The sequence below is a fragment of the Salvelinus fontinalis genome, chromosome 22 (genome assembly GCF_029448725.1).
Source record: "Salvelinus fontinalis isolate EN_2023a chromosome 22, ASM2944872v1, whole genome shotgun sequence".
In the NCBI taxonomy this organism is placed as follows: domain Eukaryota; kingdom Metazoa; phylum Chordata; class Actinopteri; order Salmoniformes; family Salmonidae; genus Salvelinus; species Salvelinus fontinalis.
Window position 1 is genome coordinate 23562355 of NC_074686.1, and position 20488 is coordinate 23582842.

Here is a 20488-nt window from a genome sequence, read left to right on the forward strand (position 1 = left end):
CACTCAAACCGGTGCACCTGACACCTACTACCATACCCATCATGCCCATTCACCCTCTGAATGGCACACATACACAATCCATGTCGCAAATGTCTCAAGGCTTAGAAATCCTTATTTAACCCGGCTCCTCCACTTCATCTACACTCATTGAAGTGGATTTAACATTAACAAGGGATCATAGCTTTCATCTGTATTCACCTGTTCAGTCTACCATCGAAAGAGCAGGTGTTCATAATGTTTTGTACACTCAGTGTACTTTAAAACCCTTTTGTGTAAAGAGCCACTTAGAACATTTGGTAAAAGCTAACCATACCAGTCAGCTATTAATGTACTATAGTGGTGTTTGAAAGACAGAGAGCCATGGTCAGAATGAAGTGAAAGAGACCAAAGGGACTCAATGTCATGACCACACACTCATTCTGTGAAAAGAGAGAGGTCCCTTCTGATAATCAAAAACAGACCCAGCGAGAAGGAGAAAGAAAGATAGCGAGAGAGGGGGAGAAAGAGAGATGGAGAGAGAGAGAGCAAGAGAGAGACGGGGGGGGGGGGGGGCAAAGCTCTGTGAGGTTGGATGGAATGAGTGTCAGTTGATATATTGACATGTCTTTGTTGGAAGAAGTATGAGAATGGGCCTCTATTCTTTCAACATGGCTGCAACCCAGCTATCTTCCCTTCTCCTTCTCCTCTCTCTATCCCTCATTATTTCTCTCTCTTTTTTCAAATCTCTGCCTGAAACAAAAGAACACTTTTAATCTCAATTTATTTTGCTGGCCTTAAATCATAAAAAGCCCATGAGTCTGTCAACAGAGGAGGTAAGAGCCAGAGGACACATAACAGACACTGTTTCTAACTAGAAAGTGAAAGAACAGAACAGACTACAAGAGAATGGGAACTCCCAATCTGAGTGAAAACTGTGCAGGGAGAACAACAGTAAACATAAACGGCATGGCAACAGCAATCAAAATATGACAAACAATTTTTGTGCAAACTGCAGACCTAGCCTTTTTAAATATCCACAGGGGTTTCTTTTTTTTTTTTTACTTACTTCAAACAAGCCAACATCTGCCTCAGCACCAGCTTTGTTCCTCTGGAATAACTGTGCATGGATGCCAAACCAATCCGTCAGCCACGACGAAATGTTGACAGGAAATCGGATGCCAAACCAATCCGTCAGCCACGACGAAATGTTGACAGGACATCGGATGCCAAACCAATCCGTCAGCCACGACGAAATGTTGACAGGACATCGGATGCCAAACCAATCCGTCAGCCACGACGAAATGTTGACAGGACATCGGATGCCAAACCAATCCGTCAGCCACGACGAAATGTTGACAGGACATTGGATGCCAAACCAATCCGTCAGCCACAACGAAATGTTGACAGGACATCGGATGCCAAACCAATCCGCCAGCCACTACGAAATGTTGACAGGACATCGGATGCCAAACCAATCCGTCAGCCACTACGAAATGTTGACAGGACATCGGATGCCAAACCAATCCGTCAGCCACGACGAAATGTTGATAGGACATTGGATGCCAAACAAATCCGTCAGCCACTACGGAATGTTGACAGGACATTGGATGCCAAACCAATCCGTCAGCCACTACGAAATGTTGACAGGACATTGGATGCCAAACCAATCCGTCAGCCACTACGAAATGTTGACAAGACATTGGATGACAAACCTATCCGTCAGCCACTACGAAATGTTGAAAGGACATTGGATGCCAAACCAATCCATCAGCCACTACGAAATGTTGACAGGACATCGGATGCCAAACCAACCCGTCAGCCACTACGAAATGTTGATAGGATATTGGATGCCAAACCAATCCGTCAGCCACTACGAAATGTTGATAGGACATCGGATGCCAAACCAATCTGTCAGCCACTACAAAATGTTGAAAGGACATTGGATTCCAAACCAATCTGTCAGCCACTATGAAATGTTGACAGGACGTTGGATTCCAAACCAATCTGTCAGCCACTATGAAATGTTGACAGGACATTGGATTCCAAACCAATCTGTCAGCCACTATGAAATGTTGACAGGACTTTCGATTCCAAACCAATCTGTCAGCCACTATGAAATATTGAAAGGACATTGGATTCCAAACCAATCTGTCAGCCACTATGAAATGTTGACAGGACATTGGATTCCAAACCAATCTGTCAGCCACTATGAAATGTTGACAGGACATTGGAGGGCACTACAGACTATCACATGCATATAATGAAGGCCAATATGTTATTCTCAATCCTCTGCTTGAAGCGGAGGTCCGGATTTAAGGAATGGGCGCGATTTAAGAAATAGCCTGTTCCCTACATTGTGCACCTGGGGCCCTGGTCAAAAGGGAATATGGGGAATATGGTGCGATTTGAGACACGGCCGGGAATCCAGAGAGTTCACATTAGGATAACAGATAGCAGACTGGAGGACATCAACAGTTACCCTCCAGTGATTCAGACCCTCAGCCTCAACAACATGTTTTCTTCTCCTCCGTCACTTATTTTCTTCCTTCAGATCAGGGCACATCATTTGATTGGTTAAATGCCCCCTTCAAATCTAATTACCTTGATTATGGCCTAATCTTTCTGTCTTTCATTCTACCTGTCTGACAACTTCTCTCTGAGGACATAGACAAACAGAGCCTTTCTCTCTGCATTGGAGACCCAAGTAATCAGTTAGGTATACAGGGGTTTCCGTAGCCTGGTTCCAGATCTCTTTGTGCTGTCTTGTCAACTAGTGATGTGCAGATCACTTAGAACAAGTATTTTTACTGATTCGAGAGTCATTGTTCATTCGAGCCGAGTGACTCATTAATTTTAGTCGTTTATTTGACCTGCTGGCCGCAATAAATACAGCAGGATTAATACATGCTCCTCCGGCTAAGGAGGCTCCAGAGATGTGCTCCGACCACCAACTGTCTATCACGTGCATGCAAGAAAATAGATCAACTAAAAACATATAGCCTACAGCCAGCATCTGCTCAACAAGCTCGAACTCTAGAACGAATCGTTTTGTGAGGGCTGCTGCAGTTCGCAAACGATATTGTGCTAATCTCCCTCGCTGCAGTCAAGCAATTGCATTCCACCAAGAGTTGTTCACAATCTAGTCCAGTTGTTGCCACAAATAGACCTTGTTTCAAAGGTATCAAGAAATAATCTTATTTGTAAGCCTAGCAATCCCAAATGTACATTGTTTGAAGCACACTTGAAGCACAAGTCTCAGTCACAAATGACACCTCCAATAAGCCCCCTATGGTGAACGAGAGGCTTGCAGAAACATGATTCTTTCGCGTTTTTAGTTCATCGTTCGCCGGTAGGGGGCCCTGCGTGCTCTGAATTAAATGAACGAAATTAGTCAAAAGATTTGTTATTTTGACTGAATAAGTTGAACAGATCATAGTCAGTAACAGTCAAACTTCTCATTATTATTGCCAACTGCAATATTTATTCTCACATGTCCAGGCTAGGTTCTGCTGTCCCTGAGCTTCCTGGACCTGGATCTATGTGTACTGTATAGCCAAATATATAACTTATGGGCCCTGGGGCTCTGTTCAAAGTATTGTGCAATACTTCGGAAAGTTTTCAGACACCTTGACTTTTGGCACATTTTGTAACGTTACTCCCTTATACCAAAATGTATTAAATAAATAAAAATCCTCTTTAATCTACACACAATACCCTATAATGACAAAGCAAAAATAGGTTTTTAGACATTTTTGCAAATTTATAAAAATAAAAAAAACACCTTATTTTTTAATGTAAGTATTCAGACCCTTCGCTATTGTCATGTTTTGTCATTTATTATCATGTCTTGTCCCTGTGCTTCCCTTCTATTCGTTTCCCTCTGCTGGTCTTATTTGGTTCTTTCCCTCTTTCTATCCCTCTCTCTCCCCCTCCCTCTCTTCCTCTCTCGCTCTCTCTCTCTATCGTTCCGTTCCTGCTCCCAGCTGTTCCTCATTCTCCTAACTACCTCATTTACTCTTTCACACCTGTCCCCTATTTTGCCCTCTGATTAGAGTCCCTATTTCTCCCTCTGTTTTCCGCTTCTGTCCTTGTCGGATCCTTGTTTGATGTTTGCTGTTCTGTGTCCTTGTTCCGCCCTGTCGTGTTTTTGCCTTCTTCAGATGCTGCGTGTCCAGGAGTATCGTTTTTGTTTAAGACTGGAATAAAGACTCTGTTTCTGTTAAGTCGCTTTTGGGTCCTCATTCACCAGCATAACAGAAGGATCCGACCAGTAATGGACCCAGCGACTACGGATTCTCGCAACACTGCCATCGAGTTCCAGGGAGCAATGCTCGGCAGACACGAGCAGGAATTGTCTGCTGCTCGTCATGCCGTTGAGACCCTGGCCGCTCAGGTCTCCAACCTCTCAGGACAGTTTCAGAGTCTTCGTCTCGTGCCACCTGCTAGTTCCTGGTCTTCCGAGTCTCCGGAACCTAGGGTTAATAACCCACCATGTTACTCTGGGCAACCCACTGAGTGCCGCTCCTTTCTCACCCAGTGTGATATTGTGTTTTCTCTCCAGCCCAACACATACTCAAGAGAGAGAGCTCGGATCGCCTACGTCATATCACTCCTTACTGGTCGGACTCGGGAGTGGGGCACAGCTATCTGGGAGGCAAGGGCTGAGTGTACTAACGATTATCAGAACTTTAAAGAGGAGATGATACGGGTTTTTGATCGTTCAGTTTTTGGGAAGGAGGCTTCCAGGGCCCTGGCTTCCCTATGTCAAGGTGATCGATCCATAACGGATTACTCTATAGAGTTTCGCACTCTTGCTGCCTCCAGTGACTGGAACGAGCCGGCGTTGCTCGCTCGTTTTCTGGAGGGACTCCACGCTGAGGTCAAAGATGAGATTCTCTCCCGGGAGGTTCCTTCCAGCGTGGACTCTTTGATTGCACTCGCCATCCGCATAGAACGACGGGTAGATCTTCGTCACCGAGCTCGTGGAGGAGAGCTCGCGTTAACGGTGTTCCCCCTCTCCGCATCTCAACCATCTCCTCCCACCGGCTCAGAGACTGAGCCCATGCAGCTGGGAGGTATTCGCATCTCGACTAAGGAGAGGGAACGGAGAATCACCAACCGCCTTTGCCTCTATTGCGGTTCTGCTGGACATTTTGTTATTTCATGTCCAGTAAAAGCCAGAGCTCATCAGTAAGCGGAGGGCTACTGGTGAGCGCTACTACTCAGGTCTCTCCATCAAGATCCTGTACTACCTTGTTGGTCCATCTACGCTGGTCTGGTTCGGCTGCTTCCTGCAGTGCCTTGATAGACTCTGGGGCTGAGGGTTGTTTTATGGACGAAGCATGGGCTCGGAAGCATGACATTCCTCTCAGACAGTTAGGGAAGCCCACGCCCATGTTCGCCTTAGATGGTAGTCTTCTCCCCAGTATCAGATGTGAGACACTACCTTTAACCCTCACAGTATCTGGTAACCACAGTGAGACCATTTCCTTTTTGATTTTTCGTTCACCTTTTACACCTGTTGTTTTGGGTCATCCCTGGCTAGTATGTCATAATCCTTCTATAAATTGGTCTAGTAATTCTATCCTATCCTGGAACGTTTCTTGTCATGTGAAGTGTTTAATGTCTGCTATCCCCCCTGTTTCTTCTGTCCCCTCTTCTCAGGAGGAACCTGGTGATTTGACAGGAGTGCCGGAGGAATATCATGATCTGCGCACGGTCTTCAGTCGGTCCAGAGCCAACTCCCTTCCTCCTCACCGGTCGTATGATTGTTGTATTGATCTCCTTCCGGGAACCACTCCTCCTCGGGGTAGACTATACTCTCTGTCGGCTCCCGAACGTAAGGCTCTCGAGGATTATCTGTCTGTTTCTCTCGACGCCGGTACCGTGGTGCCTTCTTCCTCTCCCGCCGGAGCGGGGGTTTTTTTTGTTAAGAAGAAGGACGGTACTCTGCGTCCCTGCGTGGATTATCGAGGGCTGAATGACATAACGGTTAAGAATCGTTATCCGCTTCCCCTTATGTCGTCAGCCTTCGAGATTCTGCAGGGAGCCAGGTTCTTTACTAAGTTGGACCTTCGTAACGCTTACCATCTCGTGCGCATCAGAGAGGGGGACGAGTGGAAAACGGCGTTTAACACTCCGTTAGGGCATTTTGAATACCGGGTTCTGCCGTTCGGTCTCGCTAATGCTCCAGCTGTCTTTCAGGCATTAGTTAATGATGTACTGAGAGACATGCTGAACATCTTTGTTTTCGTTTACCTTGACGATATCCTGATTTTTTCACCGTCACTCGAGATTCATGTTCAGCACGTTCGACGTGTACTCCAGCGCCTTTTAGAGAATTGTCTCTACGTGAAGGCTGAGAAGTGCGCCTTTCATGTCTCCTCTGTCACATTTCTCGGTTCTGTTATTTCCGCTGAAGGCATTCAGATGGATCCCGCTAAGGTCCAGGCTGTCAGCGATTGGCCCGTTCCTAAGTCACGTGTCGAGTTGCAGCGCTTTCTCGGTTTCGCTAATTTCTATCGGCGTTTCATTCGTAATTTCGGTCAAGTGGCTGCTCCTCTCACAGCTCTGACTTCTGTCAAGACGTGCTTTAAGTGGTCCGGTTCCGCCCAGGGAGCTTTTGATCTCCTCAAGAAGCGTTTTACATCCGCTCCTATCCTTGTTACTCCTGACGTCACTAAACAATTTATTGTCGAGGTTGACGCTTCAGAGGTGGGCGTGGGAGCCATTCTGTCCCAGCGCTTCCACTCTGACGACAAGGTCCATCCTTGCGCTTATTTTTCTCATCGCCTGTCGCCATCGGAACGCAACTATGATGTGGGTAACCGCGAACTGCTCGCCATCCGCTTAGCCCTAGGCGAATGGCGACAGTGGTTGGAGGGGGCGACCGTCCCTTTTGTCGTTTGGACTGACCATAAGAACCTTGAGTACATCCGTTCTGCCAAACGACTTAATGCACGTCAAGCTCGTTGGGCGTTGTTTTTCGCTCGTTTCGAGTTCGTGATTTCTTATCGCCCGGGAGATAAGAACACCAAGCCTGATGCCTTATCCCGTCTCTTTGGTTCTTCTGTGGCTTCTACCGACCCCGAGGGGATTCTCCCTGAGGGGCGTGTTGTCGGGTTGACTGTCTGGGGAATTGAGAGACAGGTAAAGCAAGCACTCACTCACACTGCGTCGCTGCGCGCTTGTCCTAGTAACCTTCTGTTCGTTCCTGTCTCTACTCGTCTGGCTGTTCTTCAGTGGGCTCACTCTGCCAAGTTAGCTGGCCACCCCGGCGTTCGGGGTACGCTTGCTTCTATTCGCCAGCGGTTTTGGTGGCCTACTCAGGAGCGTGACACGCGCCGTTTCGTGGCTGCTTGTTCGGACTGCGCGCAGACTAAGTCAGGTAACTCTCCTCCTGCCGGTCGTCTCAGACCGCTTCCCATTCCTTCTCGACCATGGTCTCACATCGCCTTAGACTTTATTACCGGTCTGCCGTCGTCTGCGGGGAAGACTGTGATTCTTACGGTTGTCGATAGGTTCTCTAAGGCGGCACATTTCATTCCCCTCGCTAAGCTTCCTTCCGCTAAGGAGACGGCACAAATCATCATTGAGAATGTGTTCAGAATTCATGGCCTCCGGTTAGACGCCGTTTCAGACAGAGGTCCGCAATTCACGTCACAGTTTTGGAGGGAGTTCTGTCGTTTGATTGGTGCTTCCGTCAGTCTCTCTTCCGGGTTTCATCCCCAGTCTAACGGTCAAGCAGAAAGGGCCAATCAGACGATTGGTCGCATATTACGCAGCCTTTCTTTTCGTAACCCTGCGTCTTGGGCAGAACAGCTCCCCTGGGCAGAATACGCTCACAACTCGCTTCCTTCGTCTGCTACCGGGCTATCTCCGTTTCAGAGTAGTCTTGGGTACCAGCCTCTGTTCTCGTCCCAGCTCGCCGAGTCCAGCGTTCCCTCCGCTCAGGTTTTTGTTCAACGTTGTGAGCGCACCTGGAGGAGGGTCAGGTCTGCACTTTGCCGTTACAGGGCGCAGACTGTGAGAGCCGCCAATAAACGTAGGATTAAGAGTCCTAGGTATTGTCGCGGTCAGAGAGTGTGGCTTTCCACTCGTAACCTTCCCCTTACGACAGCTTCTCGCAAGTTGACTCCGCGGTTCATTGGTCCGTTCCGTGTCTCTCAGGTCGTCAATCCTGTCGCTGTGCGACTGCTTCTTCCGCGACATCTTCGTCGCGTCCACCCTGTCTTCCATGTCTCCTGTGTCAAGCCTTTTCTTCGCGCCCCCGTTCGTCTCCCCCCCCCCCCCCCCCCCCCGTCCTTGTCGAGGGCGCACCTATTTACAGGGTACGGAAGATCATGGACATGCGTTCTCGGGGGACGTGGTCACCAGTACTTAGTGGATTGGGAGGGTTACGGTCCTGAGGAGAGGAGTTGGGTTCCATCTCGGGACGTGCTGGACCGTTCGTTGATTGATGATTTCCTCCGTTGCCGCCAGGGTTCCTCCTCGAGTGCGCCAGGAGGCGCTCGGTGAGTGGGGGGGTACTGTCATGTTTTGTCATTTATTATCATGTCTTGTCCCTGTGCTTCCCTTCTATTCGTTTCCCTCTGCTGGTCTTATTTGGTTCTTTCCCTCTTTCTATCCCTCTCTCTCCCCCTCCCTCTCTTCCTCTCTCGCTCTCTCTCTCTATCGTTCCGTTCCTGCTCCCAGCTGTTCCTCATTCTCCTAACTACCTCATTTACTCTTTCACACCTGTCCCCTATTTTGCCCTCTGATTAGAGTCCCTATTTCTCCCTCTGTTTTCCGCTTCTGCCCTTGTCGGATCCTTGTTTGATGTTTGCTGTTCTGTGTCCTTGTTCTGCCCTGTCGTGTTTTTGCCTTCTTCAGATGCTGCGTGTCCAGGAGTATCGTTTTTGTTTAAGACTGGAATAAAGACTCTGTTTCTGTTAAGTCGCTTTTGGGTCCTCATTCACCAGCATAACAGCTATAAGACTCATAAATTAAGCTCAGGTGCATCCTGTTTCCATTGATCATCCTTGAGATGTTTCTACAACTTGACTGGAGTCAACCTGTGGTAAATTCTATTGATTGGACATGATTTGGAAAGGCACACACCTGTCTATATCAGGTCCCACAGTTGACAGTGCATGTCAGAGCAGAAACCAAGCCATGAGGTCGAATGAATTGTCTGTAGAGCTCAGAGACAGGATTGTGTTGAGGCACAGATCTGGGGAAGGGTACAAAAAGATGTCTGAAGCATTGAAGGTCCTCCATCATTCTTAAATGGAAGAAGTTTGGTACCACCAAGACTCTTCATAGAGCTGGCCGCACGGCCAAACTAAGCAATCGGGGGAGAAGGGCCTTGGTGAGCGAAGAGACCAAGAACCCGATGGTCACTCACAGGTGGCCGGGAACAACCTGATGGTCACTCTGACAGAGCACCAGAGTTCCTCTGTGGAGATGGGAGAACCTTCCAGAAGGACAACCATCTCTGCAGCCCTCAAACAATCAGGCCTTTATGGTAGAGTGACCAGATGGAAGCCACTCCTCAGTAAAAGGCACATGACAGCCCGCTTGGAGTTTGCCAAAAGGCACCTAAAGGACTTTCAGACCATGAGAAACAAGATTCTCTCTTCTGATGAAACCAAGATGGAACTCTTTGGCCTGAATGCCAAGTGTCATGTCTGGAGGAAACCTGACACCATCCCTACGGTGAAGCATGGTGGTGGCAGCATCATGCTGTGGGGATGTTTTTCAGAAGCAGGGATTGGGAGACTAGTCAGGATCGGGGGAAAGATGAACGGAACAAAGTACAGAAAGATCCTTGATGAAAACCTGCGCTCAGGACCTCAGACTGGGGCGAAGGTTCACCTTCCAACAGGACAACGACCCTAAGCACACAGCCAAGAAAACGCAGGAGTGGCTTCGGGACAAGTCTCTGAATGTCCTTGAGTGGCCCAGCCAGAGCCCAGACTTGAACCCGATCGACCATCTCTGGAGAGATATGAAATAGCTATAAAGCGAAAGCGACGCTCCCCATTTAACCTGACAGAGCTTGAGAGGATCTGCAGAGAAGAGTGGGAGAAACTCCCCAAATACAGGTGTGCCACGCTTGTAGCGTAATATCCAAGAAGACTCAAGGCTGTAATCTCTTCCAAAGGTACTTCAACAAAGTACTGAGTAAAGAGACTGAATACTTATGTAAATGTGACATTTCAGTTGTTGTTTTTGCTTTGTCATTATGGGGTATGGTGTGTAGATTGATGAGAGAAAAAAAACGATTTAATAAATTATAGAATAAGGCTGTAACGTAACAAAATGTGGAAAAAGTTCAAGGGTCTGGATACTTTCTGAATAACCATCAATAGTAAAGGTACGAGTGTATTAGTCAATAGGAACACTGTTTCCAAGACATAATGGTATAACAGGCTTGACAATCTTTCTGCCAGCGTACAGGCTTTGTAGTTTTTCATAGAACACTGCATGCTAACACTTTGCCAACTGCTCTGAAAGGCCCAACTGAGGTCAATTAGTTTGTTCCAAAACAAATTAATCTCTTCCAAATCTATCTCTACTTGACTGTTTTCTTTCATTTGTCATCTGCTGAGAAATGTTAACTATGAAATGTGAAATATGTAAATAAGGAGTATCAATCCCACATGATTTATCCTAGATTATGATATCCTTGTACCAGAGGCCTCATGCACCTTATATTTTTTTGAGGGCACACTGATGGCCAAATGTCATTTATTTGAGGGAATTATGCATAAAGGAAACAACATCTTCAAGCAGCTTATATTTCCAGTGGATAAATCTTGAATTGGCATGCATGATGCCCAAGCCTGATACCATTTTAAGTCCCAAATGGCACTCTTTTCTCTACATAGTGCACTAAAGGAATAGGCTTCCATTGGGGATGCAAACCAAGTGTATCAGTTCTAGACTAGTGGCCCGTTCAAATGAAGCATCATAAGTGTCTGTATTCTAAGTGTTGGCCTAGCTGTGACGTCCTCTGTAGTCATTGTGGTGAAGAAGTGGCTAGGTACTTTGGCATAACGGCTTCTGGCTGTGGGGGGTTGAGCAGCGGCCAATTACAAGTAGCTCTCTCACGATGAAGTGCTTTTTTTGCTTCTCTTTCTCTCTATCCATGTATCTCCCTCTCTCTATTACTCTCCCTCTCTTTCTTTGATGCTCACTCTTTCTCAAGCACACTATCAGTCTCCACAATGTGTTGGTTGTTGCCACTCCGATGAAGTGTTTATGTCCTGAGCAGATAGAAAGGAGGGAGGGAGAGCCAGAGAGAGATACAGAGACAACAGAACGGCGCCCTTTTCCTCTCCACCAGGAAGCTGGCCAAGTGTACAGGACGGGAGTTTGTGTGTGGGTGTGTGGAAGTAGTATCACTGCTGATTATAATGGACGCAATCAGTGAATGTCAAACAACCAGCTAGCGCTGAACACACACAATCACTCACACTCTCCCTCTCTCTCTCTTTCTGTCACTCTCTCTCTCTATCTCTCTCTCTCTCAACACAGGACTCTAAAACATCTCCATGTACGTCTAAGACTACCCATGCAGTACATACACACATTGATGGGGATTTTTTAATTACGTTACTTACATTGACGCCCAGATTCTTCACCTAGTCAGCTCTGGGATTCAAACAAGCGACCTTCCTTTTCCTGGCCCAATGCTCTTAACCACTAGGCTACCTTACCGCCATCTCCCTTAAAACATACAGTAGCAAAGTTTGGACACACCTGCTCATTGAAGGGCTTTTCTTTGTTTTTACTATTTTCTACATTGTAGAATAATAGTGAAGACATCAAAACTATGAAATAACACATATGGAATCATGTAGTACAATCATTTGCACAACTGAATGCATTCAACTGAAATGTGTCTTTTGCATTTAACCCAACCCCTCTGAATCAGAGAGGTGTAGGGGACTGCCTTAATCAACATCCTCAGTGCCCTGGGAGGAGTTGTTGTTGGGGTTAACTGCCTTGCTCAAGGGCAATACAGCAGATTGTTCCACCTTGCCGGCTCAGGGATTCAAACCAGTGCCCTTTCGGTTACTGGCCCTACGCTCTTAACCACCAGGCTACCTGCCACCCTTAATTGTGCTACTTGTGTTACTTTGTACCAGGCAAACTCCATCAAGTACAGCTTAAGAATTTTAAATGAGTTAAAATAGTATTCAAACCCAGGTCTGCAATGTGCAGAATAGGCAGCCAAGCATTGCAGAAAGAGAGCTTTTCCAGACAGCATTGACCACTGTTGTTGCAAGGATCTTTACTGTCTCTACACTCTCTGGTTGCAAAACAGTTGCTTCTGACAGCTGCGAGTAGAACCCGGTCAGCCAATCAGTTTACTTCACCCTGCAGTTTATCCAGCCAATGAGCAGATGGAATTTAGCTCAGAGTTCCATTTTGTACTGTAGTATGGAGTCCATAGCTGCCTCCCAAATGGGACACTATTCCCTATGGACAAAGTAGTACACTATATATGGATTAGGATGCCATTTGGGATTCAGCCAAGTGTTTTGGACACCCACAGAAACCGCTGAACAGCAAAAATTCTAGAGCTGTATAATAGCAAACGGGTGCACAGTAAATCAAGAATAGTTGAAATCACACAAAAAAATATGGTTAAATTGACTTTACTGGGAGTTATCTTAACCCTCAAGAGAGTGATACACTCCACGGAGTTCAATGTTGTATTGGTAAACAACTCCAGTGTATATTTGGCCTGTTTTAGGTTAATGTCCTGCTGAAAGGAGAATTTGTCTCCCAGTGTCCGTTGGAAAGGAGAATTAAACTGGATATGCCCCAAACATAATGCTTTGCATTCAGGACATAAAGGTCATTTATTGCCAAATTTGTTGCAGTTTTACATTAGTGGCTTATTGCAAACAGGATGTATGATTTGGAATATTTTTATTATGTACCAGCTTCCTTCAATTCACTCTGTCATTTAGGTTAGTATTGTGGAGTAACTACATCCTCAGTTTCCTATCACAGCCATTAAACTCTGTAACTGTTTTAAAGTCACCATTGGCCTCATAGTGAAATCCCTGAGCAGTTTCCCCTCTCCAGCTACTTCATTAGGAAGGACGCTGGTATCTTTGTAGTGACTGGGTGTATTGATGCACCACCCAAAGTGTAATTAATAACTTCACCATGCTCAAAGGGATATTCAATGTTTGCCTTTTTTTATTTGACCCGTCTACCAAATTGGTAGATTTGACCCATCTACAGAAGCTTCTTGGGAAAGCATTAGAAAACCTCCCTGGTCTTTGTGGTTGAATCTGTATTTGAAATTCAATGCTCGACTGAAGGACGTTCCAGATAATTATATGTGATCGGTACAGAGATGAGGTAGTCATTCAAAAATGATTTTAAAGACTATTATTGCACACAAAGTGAGTCCATGCAACTTACAGTTGAAGTCAGAAGTTTACATACACCTTAGCCAAATACATTTAAACTCAGTTTTTCACAATTCCTGACATTTAATCTAGTAACAATTCCCTGCCTTAGGTCAGTTAGGATCACCACTTTATTTTAAGAATGTGAAATGTCAGAATAGTAGTAGAGAGAAATATTTATTTAAGCTTGTACTTCTTTCATCACATTCCCAGAGGGTCAGAAGTTTACATACACTCAATTAGTATTTGGTAGCATTGCCATTAAATTGTTTAACTTGGGTCAAACATTTCGGGTAGCCTTCCACAAGCTTCAAACAACAAGTTGGGTGAATTTTGGCCCATTCCTCCTGACAGAGCTGGTGTAACTGAGTTGGGTTTATAGTCCTCCTTGCTCGCACACGCTTTTTCAGTTCTGCCCACAAATCTTCTATTGGATTGAGGTCAGGGCTTTGTGATGACCACTCCAATACATTGACTTTGTTGTCCTTAGGCCATTTTGCCACAACTTTGGATGTATAATTGGGGTCATTGTCCATTTGGGAGACCCATTTGCGACCAAGATTGAACTTCCTGACTGATGTCTTGAGATGTTGCTTCAATATATCCACATAATTTTCCTCCCTCGTGATGCCATCTATTTTGTGAAGTGCACCAGTCCCTACTGCAGCAAAGCACCCCACAGCAAGATGCTGCCACCCCCATGTTTCACGGTTGGGATGGTGTTCTTCGGCTTGCAAGCCTCCCCCTTCTTCCTCCAAACATAACGATGGTCATTATGGCCAAACAGTTCTATTTTTGTTTCATCAGACCAGAGGACAGTTCTCCAAAAAGTACGATCTTTGTCCCCATGTGCAGTTGCAAACCGTAGTCTGGCTTTTTATGGTGATTTTGGAGCAGTGGCTTCTTCCTTGCTGAGCGGCCTTTCAGGTTATGTCGATATAGGACTCGTTTTACTGTGGCTATAGATACTTTTGTGTCTGTTTCCTGCAGCATCTTCACGAGGTCCTTGGCTGTTGTTCTGGGATTTATTTGCACTTCTCGCACCAAAGTCCGTTCATCTCTAGGAGACAGAACGTGTCTCCTTCCTGAGTATGACGGGTGCATGGTCCCATGGTGTTTATACTTGCGTACTATTGTTTGTACAGACGAACGTGGTACCTTCAGGTGTTTGGAAATTGCTCCCAAGGATGAACCAGACTTGTGGGGGTCTACAATTTTTTTTCTGAGGTCTTGGCTGATTGCTTTTGATTTTGCCATGATGTCAAGCAAAGAGGCATTGAGTTTGACGGTAGGCCTTGAAATACATCCACAGGTACACCTGCAATTGACTCAAATGATGTCAATTAGCCTATCAGAACCTTCTAAAGCCATGACATAATTTTCTGGAATTTTCCAAGCTGTTTAAAGGCACAGTCAACTTATGTATGTAAACTTCTGACCCACTGGAATTGTGATACAGTGAATTATAAGTGAAATAATCTCTCTGTAAACAATTGTTGGAAAAGTTACTTGTGTCATGCACAAAGTAGATGGCCTAACCGACTTGCCAAAACTATAGTTTGTTAACAAGAAATGTGTGCAGTGGTTGAAATACGAGTTTTAATGACTCCAACCTAAGTGTATGTAAACTTCCGACTTCAACTGTATTTATGACTTGTTAAGCAAATGTTTACCCCTTAACTTATTTAGGCTTGCCATAACAAAGGGGTTGAATACCTATTGACTCAAGACATTTCAGCTTTCATTTTTAATGAATTTGTAAAATGTGTAAAAACGTAATACCACTTTGACATTATGGGGTATTGTGTGTACAGTATAGGCCATTGATACAACATCTCAATTTAATTAATTCAATTAAATTCAGGCTATAACTCAACAAAATGTGGAAAAAGTCCAGGGGTGTGAATACTTTCTCAAGTGCGAAACAGGTCTTACCAGTTCATTTAACAAGGCCTCGCCTCAATACAGATGTAGGATCTTAATTTGAGCCAGTTTGCTACAGCATTATATATATTTTTGCAGCAACAAGAAAATGTGAATCATTATGTGGATTATAATTAATTAAAAATTTTGTTGGGGCCGATACATTTTTCGTAAGGGAAAATTTTATTCAGACATTTGAAAGTGGAAATTACAAACATCAGAAGGTTTTTTAAACCTCACACTACAAGTTTTACATTTCCTGCAACAGGGTCATCAAATTAAGATCCTACCTCTCCCACCCCATGTACCAGATTTGCAGAAAGAAGATGGGGGAAAAATGCTTGATTTGTGTCAATGTATGGGCAAATCTCTCTCTTTAGCATTTTTCTGTGATCTTGATAAATCGTAAGAATCATTAAGATGTTCCTGAACACATGCTGGGCTGACTATCTGAGCTTGTGGTGCTAATGCATTGCAGATGCTCGGGTTGTGTCCCAAATAGCACCCTATTCTCTACTTAGTGCACTACTTTTGACATAGCCCTATGGGCCCATTTGGGAATAGGGTGCCATTTGGGACGTAAACTTGGTGCTGATGTTGGTAGTCAAGAGGCCAGAGACACTGCTGCCAAGCTGCCCATTATGTCCTGGATCGAGAAGTAACGGCTTGTACACCCCCCCCCCCCCCCCCACCACCACACACACACCACATCACAGGAACACAAGACAATTTCATATAATTTCACAAGTCGTCATTCTCATACAGTCTCATACAGTCCTCTCCTCATACAGCTGTGTTCTGCTCTGTGTGTGTGTGTTCTATTCTATAAAGCACCAGGCATGGGTTTGCTGTTTGCTGCGTCATCAGTCACCGGTTGGCAGCTCTGTCCGTGCAGAAACTGACAGCCATTAAACTATGCCGTTCAGTCAAAACAGACAAACATTAATTCTTTAAAACATCTTGTCTCTGTCAAAGTGTGGCTTGCCTTCCCTGCTGTATGCTATCCAAACCCTCCCAGGGCCTCTAGCCACATGGGTTCAAATATTATTCTAAATCATTTTAAATACTTTATCTAGGCTTGATTGAGCTTGCCTGGTGCAATGGATCTGATAGAATAGAGTGCAGACCTGCCACTACAGCCAGACTAGTGGAAACGTTGAAAGCATATAAAATATTTGAAATCGTATTTGAACCCAGGTCTGTGGCACATCAGGAGACATCTCCCAGAGAGGAGGCAGATCAGGTACAACTCCTTGTGGAGCATTCTGGGGGCTCATCCTTCCTAACATACTAACCTGATGCTACCTGTAGCGGCCTGCCTGCCTGCCTGCCTGTCTGTTTGCCATCTGCACAATGTCTATTTTCTGCAACATTCATAAACACCCCTATAGGAACGTTTAGGAAAAAACAACCAGCCTCTGTGGAGATGTGCTGAATCAGCAGGAGTAAACAACCTGTATCTACCTGACCTGTCCAATTCCCTTCCTTCACCTCACAGGAACACATACAAAGGATTTGCAGCCAGGAGTGGTTTGTACTTAGTGGTAACGTCCCAAATGACACCCTATTCCCTATATAGTGCACTACTTTTAAACAGGACCCATAGCCCAACAAGTACCTCTGCTCTGATTGCAGGATCATCATACGGTAGGTTAAAGTTTAGGCCAGGATTCAAACCAGCACAGATTTAACAACCTGCACACAGTGATTGACTTTTAAAGGCAATTTCCTGTTTCCTGAAAACGATGCCAATGTCAGCTGGAGCAGAAATCACCTTTAAAAGTCAAACGCAGGGCCTCCCGAGCGGTGCAGCAGTCTTGAGGTGTCACTACAGCCCCGGGTTCGATCCCAGGCTGTGTCATAACCGGTCGTGACCAGGAGACCCATGAGGTGGTGCAGAATTGGCCCAGGGGAGGGTTTGGCCGGCTGGGATTTCCTTGTCCCATCGCGCTCTAGCGACTCCTTGTGAGGGGCCGGGCGCCTGCAAGCTGACTTCGGTCGCCAGCTGGACGGTGTTTCCTCCAACACATTGGTGCACTGTGTCAAGAAGCAGTGCGACTTGACAGGGTTGTGTTTTGGAAGACGTATGGCTCTCGACCCTCGCCTCTCCTGAGTTCGTAGGGGAGTTGCAGCGATGGACGAAATTGGGGAGAAAAAAAAGGGGTTAAAAAGTCAAACGCAGAGCACAGGTAACTTATCTCTGTTTGTTTGAATCCAGCCTCTATGTTAAATTTCGCTAAAGTGCAATACCATTCCAAGTTGGCATTATCGTGCTGGCCTGAACACAGTCAAAACAGTTAGAACACGGCACAGCTTGCAGCCAGCCAGCCGGTCAGTGATGGAAGGAGAGAGAGAGATGTAGAAGGTGGTTAGTTCATTTTAGCTCTCATTGGTCCTATTATTCGAGTCACAAGCAAGTCTCAAGGTCCAAGTCTCAAGTCGATTCCCAAGTAGAACCGGTTGAGTCTCGAGTCAAGTCCATGTCGTGCATTCTAACAGCAAGTTGAGTCGAGTCATACGTTTTTTCGAGTCAGGTAAAAAATCTAATCTAGACAGGTAATGACTTGTTGAACTACAAATATTTGTCTATTTATTGAGGCTACCAGACAGCCCTTTTTATTATTTTGTCGACCACACATTTTGATTATGTAATAATTCATTTGAACATTAAATTCCAAATGCAAGCTTCACAAGTAAATTATCAATTTCAAGCAATTTTTACATACCAAAAGACCATTAGGCCTATGCTAGTAATTGCTGCTTAATGCCCTATTGCTGGTGAGCTTACAAAGTAAACGGTTCATATTCTTGATCACCAAACAATTTTTGGAGTTACATATTCATTTATGGCAATCGTCTTTCCCAGTGGTGTATAGTATTTAAGTAAAAATACTTTACAGTACTACTTAAGCAGTTTTTTGGGGTATCTGCACTTTACTTTACTATTTATATTTTTGCCAACTTTTACTTTTACTTCACTACATTCCTAAAGAAAATAATGTACTTTTTACTCCATACATTTTCCCTGACACCCAAAAGTTACATTTTGACAGGAAAATTGTCCAAGTCACACACTTACCAAGAGAACATCCCGGGTCAACCCTACTGCCTCCGATCTAGCAGACTATTTAAACACAAATGCTTGGTTTGGAAATGATGTCTGAGTGTTGGAGTGTACCCCTGGCTATCCACCAATAAACATAAAATAAAAAATTGTGCCGTCTGGCTTGCTTAATATAAGGATTTTTAAAATGATTTATACTTTTACTTTTGATACTTAAGTATATTTAAAACCAAATACTTTTAGACGTTATACAAGTAGTATTTTACTGGGTGACTTTCAATTTTACTTGAATCATTTTCTATTAAGGTATCTTTACTTTTACTCAAGTATGACGATTGAGTACTTTTTTCACCATTGCTCTCTCCCTACAATTTGACATTTGCGCTTCACCCGATCCTATTGGTGTACAGCAATCTGTTCGCTAGCTCAGTGGTTTTCAACCTTTTTGACCCACGACTTTCAAAAAGGAGTGGTTCAAAGCTTGCGACACCTGCGCACATGCACGTGCACACAACTGCTGCGCAAATGTAGCCTGTCATTACAGCATTTTCAGAACGCAAGGTACAGAAATAAACTGCATTTTACGCCTGCATTTTGAGCTGAAAGTCATTCATGTTAGCAGTCAATATCAAATAGAGATATCATGTCACATTGTCACTTCTTTGGAGACCAGACCAAGCAGGATCATAAGGCCTACCTTCCCAAACTAGGCCTATCTGAAATATGAAAATGATCAATGAAATCACCAGGTAGCCTATTGTTGTGACAAAGATGAGCCCGTAACACATTGCTGAACGTTACTTTATATGGATAATATTAATGTAGGTAGGTTGTCACACCCTGATCCGTTTCACCTGTCTTTGTGCTTGTCTCCACCCCGCTCCGCTCCAGGTGTCGCCCATCTTCCCCATTAACCCCAGTGTATTTATACCTCTGTTCTCTGTTCTCTGTTTGTCTGTTACCAGTTTGTTTTGTCCGTCAAGCCTACCAACGTTTTCCCCCTTGCTCCTGTCTTTTTCTATAGTTCCTTTTTTCTAGTTTTCCCGGTTTTGACCATTCTGCCTGCCCTGACCCTGAGCCTGCCTGCCGTTCTGTACCCTTTGACTCTGATCTGGATTACTGACCTCTGCATGCCCCATGACCTGTTGTTTTGCCTGTCCCTGTTATAGTAATACACTTTTGCTACTTTGACACTGTCTGCATCTGGGTCTTCCCTAAAACGTGATATAGGCATATTCCATAGGCTTTGCCAGGCAAAACCGGACAAAATAAGACAAGCGCTTTCTGGTCACTAATCTGGATATGTGCGCGCCAATGCTGATGACTGGTCATTGGTCAAGAATCAGAAGAGCAACTTTTTGGTTCTAAAAGACAGATTGACACAAGAATTTGGTACAATGCCATAGGCCTATGGTGGTGATCAGATTGAATAAGCAAAGGTATAAATATAAAATACAAACGGTAGGCTATATGTAGCCTATTAACATATGTATGCAAAAAAAATATTTTCCCGATTCAGTTTCACATTTGCAATCCCCCAAAACCTTCTCACTTTTTTTCTCTCCAAGGTGGCTTAGCAGTTCAGACGTCTTTTCCGTATTGTCTTGTCGTGTCCTGTATATATATATATATTTACACCTTTTCTTCACATATCTTTTATTTATTTTATTATCCAAGAACTCAACTACAAAAGCTTTCCTGCAAAAGCTTTCCTGCAACCCGCTTCACCAATTACAATAAGTAATATTTACCTCAATCTGAAAATCCATCGTGGAAGATAGCCAGGGGCTAATTCAGAAGCTAGCCTGATAGCTAACCAGAAGCTACTCCGATAGCTAGCCAGAAGCTAATCTGTAGCTGCCCCGAAATTAGCCGGTTTGCTAGCTAGCGTTGGTGTTTCAGCTGCCCACGTTTTGCGGTCATCAGCTATTCCTTTAGCTCGATAATCTACCGGCACTTTTGTGCAACGCGACTCGGACCGGAGCATTCCGGGACTTTTTTTCTCCCAGTTTCCCCGGATTCCAACCGCAGGCTCTGGACACTTGCACCTTGATTTCGCAGCTAGCTAGCTGCATACCGTGTGACTATTGGCTTACGTCGACCCCGG

General features: G+C 44.9%; 1 protein-coding gene across 4 annotated transcripts in view; it reads right to left on the reverse strand.

Annotated features, from left to right (window-relative positions):
• Window positions 1-20488, reverse strand: part of LOC129820060 (thyroid hormone receptor beta) — a 223541-nt gene that overhangs the window by 190756 nt on the left and 12297 nt on the right. The window lies entirely within an intron of this gene.